We start from the raw sequence: 14,656 nt of genomic DNA on the forward strand, positions 1-14,656 counted from the left end.
AATAGACAAAGATAGGAAATATCTTGATACTTATTATTGTCCATAATAATGCTAATGATAAATGCCATTTATATTATTAAATATATTATTCCATGATAAATGGGTCTCATTTGGAGTTAGGAAAGATAAATGGAAAAGTTAATTGAAAATAATCCAATTTTAGAATCACCTTTCTATAGATAAACTACCAAGTTCTAAAAGTAAAGTTCAAGACAATTGACAAACATACAAAACAGAGCCCCTGTTGAACTATAGTATTTCCCACATTACAGCGTCTCCATTAATGTTTGCAACTTCCTAATTCAAGTTAAGCTAGTTGAAGAGTTCAGTCACTTAGTGTCACCTAGTGGCATTTTTTGGTAGAGCAGACGAAAAAGTTTCAAAATGCTGTTTTCTTTTCTTTTTATCGTTTTAAGAAAATATCACTTGACCAATTGGTATGAAAGGAGCAGAAATTACAGGTGGCATTGGCAATGCTGCAATACTAATTACTCAACCATTTAAAGGCTGTTAAAATAGTGATGTGGGAAATACCCAAACATAACATTAAGGGACTAACAGACTCAACATTCATAATCCAAACTGGCCACAATTAGAAACTGGAGAGCTGATTTTCAGAAATAGGTCTTTGCCATTTTAGGCTTTATTAGAGACAGAAAATTTAAGAAACTTCCTAAACTTCCCAGAAACTATGAAAACAATGATTCCAGTGTGCTATCAAGGATGTTACCATTCACTTGAGGATAGTAATAGCCTTAGAAATGCAGTTTAATTGCATTAAAAGATCAACCCCATTTATCCCACAGCCTGGTTTAATCCTTTCCAGCTTTAAATTTTGGTTGATATTCATGGTAGGAAGGTGAATTTGTGTTAACATAAATATTGGTGTCGTCTTTCCTAAAAACATCGCTTTAAAGGTGAATCTGCTCAAGTGAGCTGAGGTTTATTTTCAGATGTTTTCTCTTGTTCCTTCAATAACAGAATGGTTGAATCATTCATCTTTTATAGAGGATCTACCCTGCCAGTAGTTTGAGGAGGTTGAGGTTATTCCTGATGGAGCACTGCTCTGTGAACCACAAACCCTAGGTTCTGATCCAGCTTTGTCATCAGCTATATGGAATTAGGGCACACACAAAAGCAGGATTCAATGTCTTCCCCTTAAAAACATGGCAAGAAATGTATCACTCTCTAAACTCATATCTTTTTGGAATCATATTATATAACTACAATATTGTAATAATAAGCATGTTATTATTACAGTGTTATATTACATTATAAATATTACGTTCTACTTGGCCATGTACTTGAATCTTGGGAATCATAAAGGTTAACAAAATATTTTTCTCGAGGAAATTTAATCCTGCTAGAAGCTCTCGGGACTATGATGGTGTGGGAACCCAGGGCTCAGGGCCTTCCCCAAGTGCCTTGCAACTTGTGCACACAGGGGCTTGCTTGACCTAGGTCAGTTAAGGTTTGACCCACTCTCCTTGTAGGATCAGGCCTCTGGTGCTAAATGTAATCTATAGCTCACCTCCCTCCTGAAACTCCTCCCTGAAACTCCCTGAGATACTGTTATCTACAAGACAGTCTATAATCTTCCCCAACTCCCTGTTGAAAACAATTGATCTCCCCTGCTCCTGGGCTTCATACCAATTTGAATGTCTTTGTCTTAACCCTTATAAACCACTCCCTGGCACCCTCTGCTTTGGGCAGAGTATCTTCACGTTGAGCTCTGAACCCGCCGCTGTTCAGAGCAGCTCCTGAATCCAGGCAACGTGACAGACTTCCATTTCCTTGTAAGTAAGCCCCGAATAAAATGTTCATGCCTCTGAACATGCCCGGTGTCTTCTTTGGCCTGTCTGCAGCAAGGGCCCGCTTGGGCTGTGACAGATGGGGAAAGGAATCTAAAGTAGAAGGGAATTTTTATATGTTCTGAAAATGAAAATATTGACAAGCATTCTAAAAGGAGTGATATCTAAATACACATAATACCATAAATATTTCACACCTAAGGGAAATAGTTTTACTAGCTGTTGTCACTTGATTTTAGCACTTTATTGCTTGTTCACATTTTATTTCAGGTTGCAAATCAATGAGGCAAATTATTACATGCTTTTTTAAGAGTTAAGATCAGTTATGTTACAAGTTTTTAATAAATTGATGTCATAAAGCATTTAAATTGTTAATAGTTTATAAGACATCATTAAAATACAAATTAGATTATTAGGTATTTGAAAACTGATAAAGCACTTATATCTTTTTTTTTTTTTGCTATATTGTGTAGTATTAATTTCACTGGTATATGTTTATAACAGAGCACAGAATACACAGGCATACAACCTTTTCTGCAATACATTACTCATCCAAGTCCTCAAAGTTCAGGCTGGCAAATAGAATCAAAGAGGCTTAATATAAATTGTTTTGATTTTGAGTTTTTAAATCTTGAAATAAAAGGTACAGTTCTGGAAACAGGTGATTTTATACATCAGTGATAAATAGATAAGCTAAATCAAAAGACAACAATCTGTAGAATTTAAACTTGTTTGATAAGAATCACAGGCTTACTTCAAAATACAGTTTATTGGTCCCTTATCCTAGACCTGCTGAGTTAGAATTTTCTGGGCTGAGAAAATTGTGTAAAAAGCAGTCCCAGGTCATTATTGTCATGCTAATTTATGAAATGCAGCTCTAATTCATCCCTGAACTAACCCAGGAAACAATCTAAAAGACAACAATCCCAGCTCCAATGCTTCTTTGATTTAAGTGCCTTAGCTAATGGAACCTTGGTTTTCTCAACTGTAAACAGGGTAACCATGATAGTATCTAAGTAACTGTAGGGCAGGGAGCGATGAATCAATGTGTGTCAAACACCTAGCAAAGTGTCTGGCACAAAGTAAGGACCTAGAAAATATTAGCTGTGATTGTTGCTATGCTATCATCATCATTACAGCGTGATTTCAATTCTTATAATTTATGTAGTCGTTTAAGAGAAATTTACTTGAAATAGAAAATTTCTACAGCTATTAAATCTATAGAGAAGTTAAACCGTGAAACAAAATTAAACTGTATCTGCTTTTAAATTGTTTTTATAAGTCTTGTAATGAAATATATAATTTTTTGGAACAGCTTTACTTTCAAAGAGTTATAACACCACCTTGTGGCAAAGTGCCTGGAGAGGAAAGACTGGGTTTAGTTATCATGGAATAAAAATTCTTTATACGGGTGAGGAAATGAATGCAATACTAAAAATATTGGCCAATAAACTTCAATGAATAATGACCAAATAAACAAATAAATCCTTGAACAGAGAAATAAAATTTAGAAATAAAATTCTAAATTGAGTATTGAAAATCTTTCACAGGCAGGAAGCAAATTGCCCCTGGGTCATCAGAGAGCCAGTGATTTGCCAGAAGGCAAGCTTTGAAAATTCAGCCATCTGGGCACTAAGTGTCCAGGTTAGAGGCAACTCCCACATCTCAGAACTCACCTTAGTTAGGACACTGGATAAATGAATAAGCCAATTGATGCTCACTATGTATTTGCAGATACACACTTTATACATGGGATGCACATTCATAAAGGTATTTTATAAGCATATTTAAAAAATCATCTTAGAGAAATATTTCAGATTAATTTCATGCAGACTCCCATCTTTCTACTGCCCATTCCCATCCTGACAATTTTCAAAATGATGAGATAAATTTAGACACAACTTTAATAAAAATTTGGTATTATTTCAGTTTCATTGTTCAAAACGAACACTTAAAAATCAAGCATTTATCTAATCTAGCATTAATATGGAAAACATTGATATGAACTGTCAATGGTGTACCAAATGATTCTCTTACCAACTTTGATCAGCCCAAACATAGATTTCACTACTTATTGACTTATTTTTCTGACAAGTTAGCAGCACTGACCAACTGAAATTAATTTTAAAAAGCCTTTTGGTATAGAATTAATTGCTAGCAAGCTCCTCAGCATTTCCCTATTTTTCATTTAATGAAACTCCTCAGCACACACTTTGACATTTCCTTTTTAATTCTCACCCACCAGTATTCAATTATCACTCTATTAACATATAGACCAATAATAGCTTGCTTAACCTACTCTACCTTGTGAACAATTAGAAGATTAGTTGTGAATGGGGAGAGTGGGATGTTTAGAAAAGAGAACATTTCCTATGGGCAACTTTTTGAAAGTAGATAGCTACGATAGTCCTCAGATGAACATAATTTGTGATAATTTCCTGCTTTTCCTATTGCATCTAAAAATTAAAATATATAGAAAGATTAAACATAACAAGGATGTGTATTTGATCACATGATGATTCAGTCTTCAACACAGTTCATTTATTAATCAATGTTTATTACAAACTTTCTAGATGTAATGCACCACATATACTGTTCAAATTATACATTGAAAATGTGGTCCTCAATGACTTCATAGGATAAGGAGAAGTAAAATATATTGGCATAACTATAATACATAATAAAAACTGCTCTGAGACTTCAGAGAAGGCAAAGTTTACTTACTGAGAGTAAGTACTACACGATCTTTAAGGGGTACTGTTTTCTTATCAGCATCCCCAAGCTTCTCTTTTGTCATTCAGTGTTTCCCATCTATTAACCCCCAACCTGGAATTATTTCCCAAAGTTGCACTCTCAGCAACTACACTGACTAATAAAATAGTAATAGAGAAAATCAAATCACAAAAGTGAAATGGTGCCACCAAAAATTCATGGTTGTCGTCCATATTTTGGTCCTCAGAATCACTAGTTAACTTTTATGTCATTGTGCTCGTCTTTTCTCCATTCTGTAGGCACACATTTTTAAATGACACTTTCTTCAAGTCCTACAGAAATCTTCACCATTCTTCCCCTCTCTCCAATCTTCTATTTCCTTGAGAAACTTGAAATCATTAAGCATGAAGTTCCAAAACATTTTATACAACCCCTCACCCATAAATACATATGCATCTTATCACTTTCCATTTACAAAGGGTTTCTTGACCTTATCCCTTCCTGTCTCTTTCTGGACTTTGCTTCATCATTTTTACAATCTTCCATGTATTTTCAATCTCTCCCCTGCTACTGACTCTCTTTGACAATTACTACTTGACATAATTTGACTTCTCCCACCTTCTAGAGAAACCCCTCTCTCGGTTCCTTTTGTTATCTGGTTACTATATTGCTGGCTATTCTTGTCATTATTTATTTTTTCCTTAATCATCTCCTAAAATGTTGATGTTTCCTTGGTTCTGTTCTTTTCTTTTTCTCTTTTTATACTATACACACTCCCATGGCAATCTTTTCAATTCTACTGATTTACACTATCATCGATAAGTCAAGAATAACCAAATCCACACCTCCAAAATTGTCCTGTTCCCAGATTTCAAGACCCACTCATGCAAATGTTCTGCTTACACACTGATCTTCTTTTATCCCCTACCACATTGGGAGTGATCTTTATTCACCTTCAATCAATTAGCATGTCCTTTCAACTTTACTTTGAAATTATCTCTCATCAATATCATTTCCTCTGCATACGTTTTCCAATGACTATTTTGGACTTCCTAACTTTTCTGCCTAACCACCCTCTCTCTAATTTTATCCTTCTTCAACTCATCTATAATACAGCCATTATTACTTGATTTCTTACAACTGCTTAATAGTTGCCAATAGCTGTATTATAGAAAGCATCTTTTCAAAAATATGAATCTTAGCTGCTCCATGAAAAATGGTACTCTAACCAAATGAGTTGGAAGATTCTTCATATTATAAGCCTGCCTTGAATATTTGTCATGCACATCTGTAAATAAAAAGCTTGGAGAATTTTTACTGGAAAAAAATTCCTTATCTTTTATTAACCCAACATCTCTGAAATTTATATGATCAGAATTATTTTTTGTATACCATCTATGGATATTCAATAAAGCACATGTTACATTGAATATAGCTGGGAAGAACTGGCCATTAACATAACTTATATGACCCTTTAAAATCTTACACCTGCCTAGGTCTCCAGTCTAATCTCTTTTCTTTGCCCCTTCACTTCTCCACTGCTGCCATGATACAGCATCTCAGTGCTTCCTAGAGTAAGCAAAATTGGTCAGCCAGTGAAATTTAACTTTGTTGTCTCTTCACCATCCCATTCTTCATATATATTATTTTTAAATACAGTGACTGGAACTGTAAAAGATATTGAGGATAAATGTTGAGAAAGAGTCATGGATCCTGCCCTCATGGAGCTTACAGTCTAGTTGGTGAGAAAAACATTAATTAACTAATCACTTTAATATGGAATGATAAGCTATAATACATGCTATGAAGGAAAAATATAGGGTGATATGGAAGAGTAAAACAGGGTCAGATCCAGTCTATATAGTCGTGGAAGACTTCATTGTGTTATTAGTCTCATTAAGGACAATGTTTCTATTTCTAGGGTTGGACTCAGAGAAAGTCATTGTTTTCTGTAAATAAAAACAGGCAGACAAGGTATGAGGGAAGGAACCACACTGCCATCAAGGCATTTTATCAAAGGCAATAGGAGTGGCATGACGGAAACACAGTTCATGACTCAGGATGTCCAGAGAGAAAATTATTGGCCTGTTTTTTTATAGGGCCTGTTGGAAATAGGCCTTTTTGTTGTCCAAACTGCTGAGGTATCAGAGAAATGACTTACTAGACACAAATCATCCATCAATCATTTTTAAAAATATCACTTGAAGTCAACCACATTTTTATATTTCAAACTGGCCAGACATTCAAAATGCTGAATTAAGATATTACATAAGCTACTTTGTATTTAAGACCTATAGCCTACAATTTCGGAGACTACAGTTAGTTTCATAATAAAATGGCATTTACTTGGTGCTCCTGGCTTCAAAAGTGAATTGTTCTGGAGACTTCTACAAAGACACTGAAAATGTGATATTTGAAATGAGATCTAAAGGGTGAATATGAGCTAGGTAAAGAGAATAACCTGGGCAAATGCCCTGGTGGTTGTAGCAGAGAAAAAAGAGGGGAAAATAGAGAAAGAAAAGGCTAGTTGGGGGCTCAGTCACATCAGCCCTTGTACGATCCATCCTAAGAGCAATGGGGAATCATTCAAATACTTTCAGCTGGGGAATGAAATGATCAGATTTTCTTTCATAAGATGAAATTTTCATTTTTATCCAAGTGAAATTTTCCTTCATAAGATCCTTATTGCCTTAGCATCCTTGACTCATCTCTAGTGCCCCATCCTCAGTAGCTCACTGATCAGGTCTGGACATGTGACTCCTAGGGCAGCAGATCCAAAGGCAGCTGGTGACAAATTACCTGTGTGTCTAAGCGCAGTAAGATAATCTGGACCATTCCAATTGACTTTCTTAGAAATTTGAACTAATATATAAAAATAATAAATATTCCAGTGATGAGAAGTTATAATAGCAGCTGAGGACTTATTCAAAGATGCCAGGATTAGTTGGGGTCATTCATAATTTTATACAGATTCTGACTTGGAAATAAAATTGTGTACTTTAAAAATGTTTGTGTACTTTGTAAGAGGCTGCTCAAACATACTGGCACTTGAGCTACATTTTGGTTCAATTTCTGAAAGCTGAGACTTCTCTGTTTCTAGAAAAGATTAAAAAAAACTTAATCTAGTTATTTACTTCTGCCTAATGAGATTTCTGCTTTTCTATGTTATTTTCTCCCTTTCCCCCACTAACCCCAAACTTCCTTATCTATTAGGTAAAGCAAATTTCATGAACTTAGTGAAAGATTTGTGTATTTGTGAATATATGTGTGTGTCTAAGCATCACTCTTTAACAGACTTCCATTATCTACAAATTCATCAAGATAGCTTTTCAACATTATTTTATACACTATGAGGAAGAATAACACTTAGGATGTATGAAATGAAATTGTTCTCTACTCAGATAAGTTTACCTTCTGTTACATGTTTCTTTCGGCTACAGTCATTTTTTTTTTCCCAAGGAAAGCTTCTTAAATGCTGCACTTTTTTTCCCCAGGGGATTTTTTGTTACCCGGACTTTTTTTTTTCCCCCGTTTCCTCCTTCCCCATCCTGCAGACTTCTCGCCTACTGTTTTTTATGTACTTGTGTTTGTCTCTGCAGTTTTTAATCTTCTGGCAGTTCATGGTTCTTATCCTGGCAAAGGATAATATTGGAGGACAGATTTGACATGATTCTCTGGTTAGTCAGAGTTCCACTGTATGCTGAGGTAGATCTTTGCAGATGGTGCTCAAAGGCCCTCTGGATCTCCAGGCTCTTCAAGATTGGGGAAGTGTAGGGATTGTTCATGTTGTGTATAAGAGGGGTACTGTTCCTCTGTGTCCATGTGCCAAGCAGTTCTAACTTACAAAAGACGCTTTCATTCCTTGTGCAGGAAAAGGAGCACATCACACATGGGTTGGGCACATTAAGTAGAATAATTCCAGATACCCTTCTGCAGGCTTTAATGGAAGCTGTCTTTTTAACAATGCTGCAATGATAATTTCTCATTTTGCCCTTTGCAGTGTTTGTGTGCCAATTAGCAGAGAGGATATGGTTTCCGTTTTGTTTTCTTATGTTATACCATTCCCAGAGTTTCTCAAGAAGCAAACAAGTCTCCTTGTCATCTTCTAGCCTACATATTTATCTTCATCTGCTAAAAGGATTTCAGGATTGTACTTAATATGATGATCTTTAACTACAACTAGGGCTGGTCAAGCTGAATTAAGCTGAGAAAACAGACAGCAAAGAACTCTTGTGTTGCAGACCGTTTGGAACACAAATAGCGGCGTTTGCATGCCAAACGTACCAAGACTGGAGGGAGAAATAGAAACAATAAAATAAAAGTAAAATAAAATTTCATGCCAGAAATAGAAACAATAAAATGTCGGGGTCCAAGACTCAGTTCCCTTCTGATGATTTGCTAATCCACTGACTACGTCATTATTGGTTATATATGGATATTCTGGTATAAACAGAGCTCACAGTATAACTCAAGAGGAATCATAATTTTCCGAAGTCTCCCTTTCCAGAGTCCCAGGGATCAACAGACAAGTACCCTAGGAGGGCACAGATGGTGCTAAATTTCATTCCTCTATCTTCAGTTACACTCTTGGCAGATTAAAAAAAAAAAAAAAAAATCATAGGATGTTAAAGGGAGATTTATATATCAATATATGTTCATGAATATATTTAGCAAATTTGAAAAAAAGAAAACTAATTTATTTTCAAAGTTTTCACTTTGTGGTCTCTGTATTGTGAAAATTTACATGCGTAACAAATATATCTTGTAATATGCCCGGAAGTATATGCTATTTTTCCTGTTTTCTCTGGATTAAGAGTGTGAAATATGCATCCATAAACCAGGTTTTCCCCAAAAAGTTGATCAAAATATTCTGAAGCTTGCCTAAGGAACAGGGCTGATGCGGCAGCGTAGGAATAGTGATATCAGTGATAGAAGTGGCATGGGCTCTAGTTTCAGAGAGACAAGCAAGGAGAAAAGATAAACAAAGGAAAGAGAATATGAACTCTAAATTATTCTTCTTTTCTAAAATCTAGAGGACTACCATAATAGTAACATTGAAAAATCTTGAAAGTTCCACTTGTAAAACAGTAGTGATTTGATGGCTTCAAGTGTCCTAATCAGTCAATCGAATTAATGATGCTACAAAGAACAATTATGATGACCTGTAATTAACTAAAAGTTGAAAATTCAATTGTGGTCACCCTTCATATCCATAAAGAGTTTTATAATGGTAAAATATATATTAAAAAAATGTTTAAGACCTGTTTGCCTGTGTCTTCTGGGTTGAATAAAGAAGGAAAAGGGAATCAAATGAAGCATCATGTAAAAACATGCTGTGCTTCCCTAGTCACTGTTGTAGGAATTTCAGAAGGGATAACCACTTTCATTTTGAGTGGAAGAGGATCTTTACTTGGATGGGGGAGACGAGTGAAACCTTGTCTTTATCATGGACCTATTAGCAGATGTGTCTTTTCTAAAACTTTGGCCTTTATCCACAGTCTTATTCCCTCATCCTGCCTCCAACCTTACTCTGGATGCAGGAAGTAGTGTTTGGAGACTGTGAGCCCCAGTGACTCAGTGTACGCCCTAGGGCCTTCCTTTACCATAGAGCAGGGAGGAAGAAGCTGTGTTCTGAATTTACACCTTTCCCCACTTTAAAAAGTGAGAAAAAGATCCACATACCCACAGGGTTCTCTTTGTCTATTCCATGTTCTCTTTGCTAACTAGTGACAGTAAAGTGACATGTTCTTGAAAAGTTAGCAAAATTGGGGGGTGTATCTTAGCGTAGAATGTCATTACCTTTTCACCTACTCCCACCTGCAATCTAACCCAAGACCTCCAGTAAGATGGCAGATTGAGTGCACTGATTTAGCTCTGCTGTCTTCCCAAAGCTCATTAGAATGAGAGTAAAATGATTTTAAAAGGCACAAACTTAAGTTTTACAGAGTTTCCATTTGGGATAATGGAAAAGTTTTGGTAATGGATGGTGGTGATGGTAGTACAACAGTGTGAATGTAATTAACAGCACTGAATTACATATTTGAATGTGGTTAAAAGGAGAAATTTTAGGTTTTGTATATGCTATTAGAATAAAAATTCAAAAAAAAAAAATCCATGGGATGGAACAATACAGAAGTGAACCTTAAGGTAAACCATGGACTATAGTTAATAGTACAATTATAAAAATGTGCTATCATCAATTGTAACAAATGTATGACACTAATGCAAAGTGTTAATAATAAGATGGGATATAGGAATCCTATGTTTTATGAATGGTTTTTCTGTAAACCCACAACAACTCTAATTAAAAAGTCAATTTAAAAAGTGTTGAATTCCCAGACTGTAATGGAGACAGTCTTAAAGAATGCAAATTACATTGCAGAACCGCATAAAGGCTCAAGATTTTGTCACCCAAGGCACCTGGAAGTGGTGGAAAAGACAAGGCTAAAACGGGAGAATTAGATGAGAGTATGTTTATGAATAAGCTAGACTGGATTTCTTCTCCAGTTACAGGAGATCACTCCTTTTCTTGCAAAAGATTAGAGGTTTATTCTCTTAAGAGGATAAAATTGAGGGTTGCCTGATTAGGGTACCCAAGATGCAGATGAGGAAGAAACTACCATACTGAAAACAAGAGGATTAACTGACTATTTACATACTATATATGAGACCTCCAATTGTTCACTCACATAGCTCCCAGAAAAGTAATGGCCAAGAGAATTCCTTCCAAGGAGGACATGGGAGAAGTCTTCCCTGGAGAATATGGGCAGCCTAAGAGAAAGCTCAAAAGTTGCTGATATCAGGACTTCCACAAGGAACTGTCCCAGCTGGATCACTCCATAATGAAGACCAGTTGACCAGCCTCATCTGCACATAGAGCTTCCATTTGGATTTTTAATGTGCTATTCTTAAAAGTCAGCAAACACGGAAGAAAAGAGGACAAGCAGAAAAATAAAGGAAATATGGATTAAGCAGAGAGAAGAATAAGATCATAAAAATAGCACCAATATCCCAGAGAAGAAAATATTGCATTCATAAACTGTAATTAAGTAATGTTCAGAGAATAGAGGTACTTTTGAAAATTAAAAATATAACAGAAATGAAAAATTCAAAATAAGCTTGAGAATATAGTTAGTAATTCTCCCAGAAACTAGAGTAAAAAAAACTAGTGAAAAATAGTGAGGAAAAAAAGGAAAGAAAACAAATAGTCCAGGAGATCCAATAGTAATTTCAGGAAGAGAAGTACACAGAGAGGACAAAGTCATGAATAAAATAATTTGCAAAAGTTTAGCAGAACAGAAGAATGTGAATTCCCATGCCAAAGAGAACCACACACAAACTGCCAAGCACAATGGAGGGAAACAGAGTCCACCAAAGTCCACCGAGATACACACCTGTGAACTGAGAGAGGAGCACTGAAGAGGGAGAGGAGAGGGAGGGGGAGGACGAGGGAGGAGACTGTGTGCGTGAATTCTAGGTTTCAAACAAAAGATAAAGAACTTGAATGATTCCAGTAACACTTGGAACCAGACAATGGAGAAATACCTTCAAAATTTTGAAAGACAACAATTTCCTGAATAGAATTCTATATTTACCAAACTATTAAGTGGAAAAGTAGACCAGGGAAATATTCAGGGATGCAAAACCCGAAAAGAAAGTTTCTTGTTTGTCCTTTATTAGGAATCTGCCAGGAGCGCATCTACCCAAACAAGGAAGTGGATAAAGAAAGAGGAGAACATGGAATCTGGGAAATAGGGAATCCCACAAAAGAGAGAGGTGAAAGGAATACCAATGTGAAAGTGAAGGGAGGGTCCGGAACCAGAGCTGTGCAATCTGGAGAGCAAGAAATCCAGATTGTAACAGAGCAGAAGTTTTCAGGAAATTATTATTTTTTAATGACAAAATTGAGAGAAGACTACTGTGCTTGAATATAATGAGAGATGCATTATATATCTGAAGGACAATTTGAGGTTGAATTAGTGAAAAGTACAGATAAAATTAAGCAAATTAAAAAGAGGCAAATATTAGCTCAAAGGAAAACAAAATGTTGTACAGGAAAGAAAAAGTAGCCATAGTATATTCCATAGCTTTGTTGTAAATTATGCTTGCTTAGATATATAAATCTATACCAAAATTTCACTCTTACTATATTGAGAGGATGTGTGTGTGTGTATATGTGTGTAGGAAGTTAGGGAGGGGATTGTGAAAAGATCTGAATCTTCATCTTAAATACGGGGAAGTCAACAGGTAATTTCCAAAAGAAAACTCAGGAAGTAGAAATCTATGTATAAACATGTTATATGGAAATATGGAGGTAAATACCAAAACACCAAATTGAAAAATTCAAGGTGGTAGCTACATGGGAACAGGAAACGGGGCAGCAGAGGGTAACCAGAGGAATAAAGCTATTTGATTCTCTAAGCGTTCTTTAAACACATTTCTGTAATCAAATAAAAACCAAATGAAGGGGGGCAAGGGAGAAAAGTGAAAAATTAAAGAATCTGAAAGAATATAATAAAAAGAGAAGACACATCTGTGTGGCACAAATGCAGAAACTTCACTTGCCTAACCAGCCCTCTCTTTAGTGCAGCTTTTATAATTAGCAGCAGCTTTTGAGAAAGTTTAAGAAGAAAAACAAACATCATGTTTCCTCGAGTTTTATCATTCTGGGATTACAACTATGTTCCTTTTTAAATATTTAAATTATATAACCAGAACCTTTATCCCACAATTGTAAAGAATTATTTTACCTCTCTTCCTCTTTTTGGTAACAATAACATAATCTTCAATTATTTTGAATAATTGTTTTTACTTAATTCCTGGTTCTACTCATGATGTTTCTTTAAAAAAAACATATTAACGTTCCGATGGGGGAAATCTTTCACATCCTTTAACCTTCCTTCACTTTTTTTGGTATACAGGGTACTGCAGAGTCACAGTCCCACTGTTTTACTCGACATAGACTTGGGAATATACTCAGCTTTAATTCTAGCTCTGCCACTCAATAGCCGTGTGACTGAGCAGGTTCTGTTGACTTAATAAGCTTCAAGTATCTTTATTTTAAAAAATTGGAATGATAATATATGCAATACTCCTGTGTTGCAAGGATTACAGACAATTTACATAACACTGACTGCACAAAGTAGGTGCTCAATAAATGATTGCAATTGCTATTAATTTGGGATAGGACATGAAAAAAAATGGTCTTAGTATATCCACATTTCCTGAAACATAATATCTCTTATATTGACAAATAAAGTTGTGCTTTTTTGACAAAAAATACCATGCAATAGTATTTTGTTGCTTTTTTCAACAAACTGTTAAGAGCTTAATTTCTGTTTTTCACAGGAGCTGCTTTGGGGATCCTTTTAGAACAGCCTGTGTGTGATATTAGTGGTATGGAAGGGTTTAAAGTATTGTTTGGGGAATATATTAAATGCAATTTTCTTTAAAAAAGGAACTCTCTACAACTACACATTTTTGTATAGAGTCCTTTTTTGGAGGACAAAGTTCCCCACCAAATATTGGGAGGACAAAGAGGGAAGGATACCTCTGTATGGGATGAACAAAAGCTAAGTAGAGAAAAAAGTAAAATACTTCAAATATACATTTGGCCATTATGGAAAGGAAATAATTAAAGCAGAAAACTGATGACCCAAAGCTGTCAGAAAAAGCTGACTTAACCTCATTAATCCATTTAAAATATACACGATAAATAGATCACTTTACAAAGGCTCTCTTCTCTGGGACTACTGAGTGCATAATTGTGCATTTTCCCCATTGGCAGGGATCATCATTGATTAAAGAGTTCTTAGAGCAATTTCTAGCCTGTTTTAACCTCAGGTTCTTTTCCTTTTGCAGGGGCTGGATTCAGGTAATTAGTAATTTGTATTAATATAACACAATTCATGCTTTTTACACTAAAAAAAAAAAAAAGCAATAAAAATAGGAAGCTAATTTTCCAGAGGGAGAGATTGATTATTGAATTAAATATTTTAAAAATTGAGAAAGGATTTTTACAAATTGCATGTTTTTCTTTAAAATGCTTGGGTATATGTTTTACTTTTTGGATATAAGTGGACTATTAAGCCCAGAATGTGGGGGAGAAAAAACACATTTATTATGTCAAGTTA

The sequence above is a fragment of the Choloepus didactylus genome, chromosome 5, assembly GCF_015220235.1.
Source record: "Choloepus didactylus isolate mChoDid1 chromosome 5, mChoDid1.pri, whole genome shotgun sequence".
In the NCBI taxonomy this organism is placed as follows: domain Eukaryota; kingdom Metazoa; phylum Chordata; class Mammalia; order Pilosa; family Megalonychidae; genus Choloepus; species Choloepus didactylus.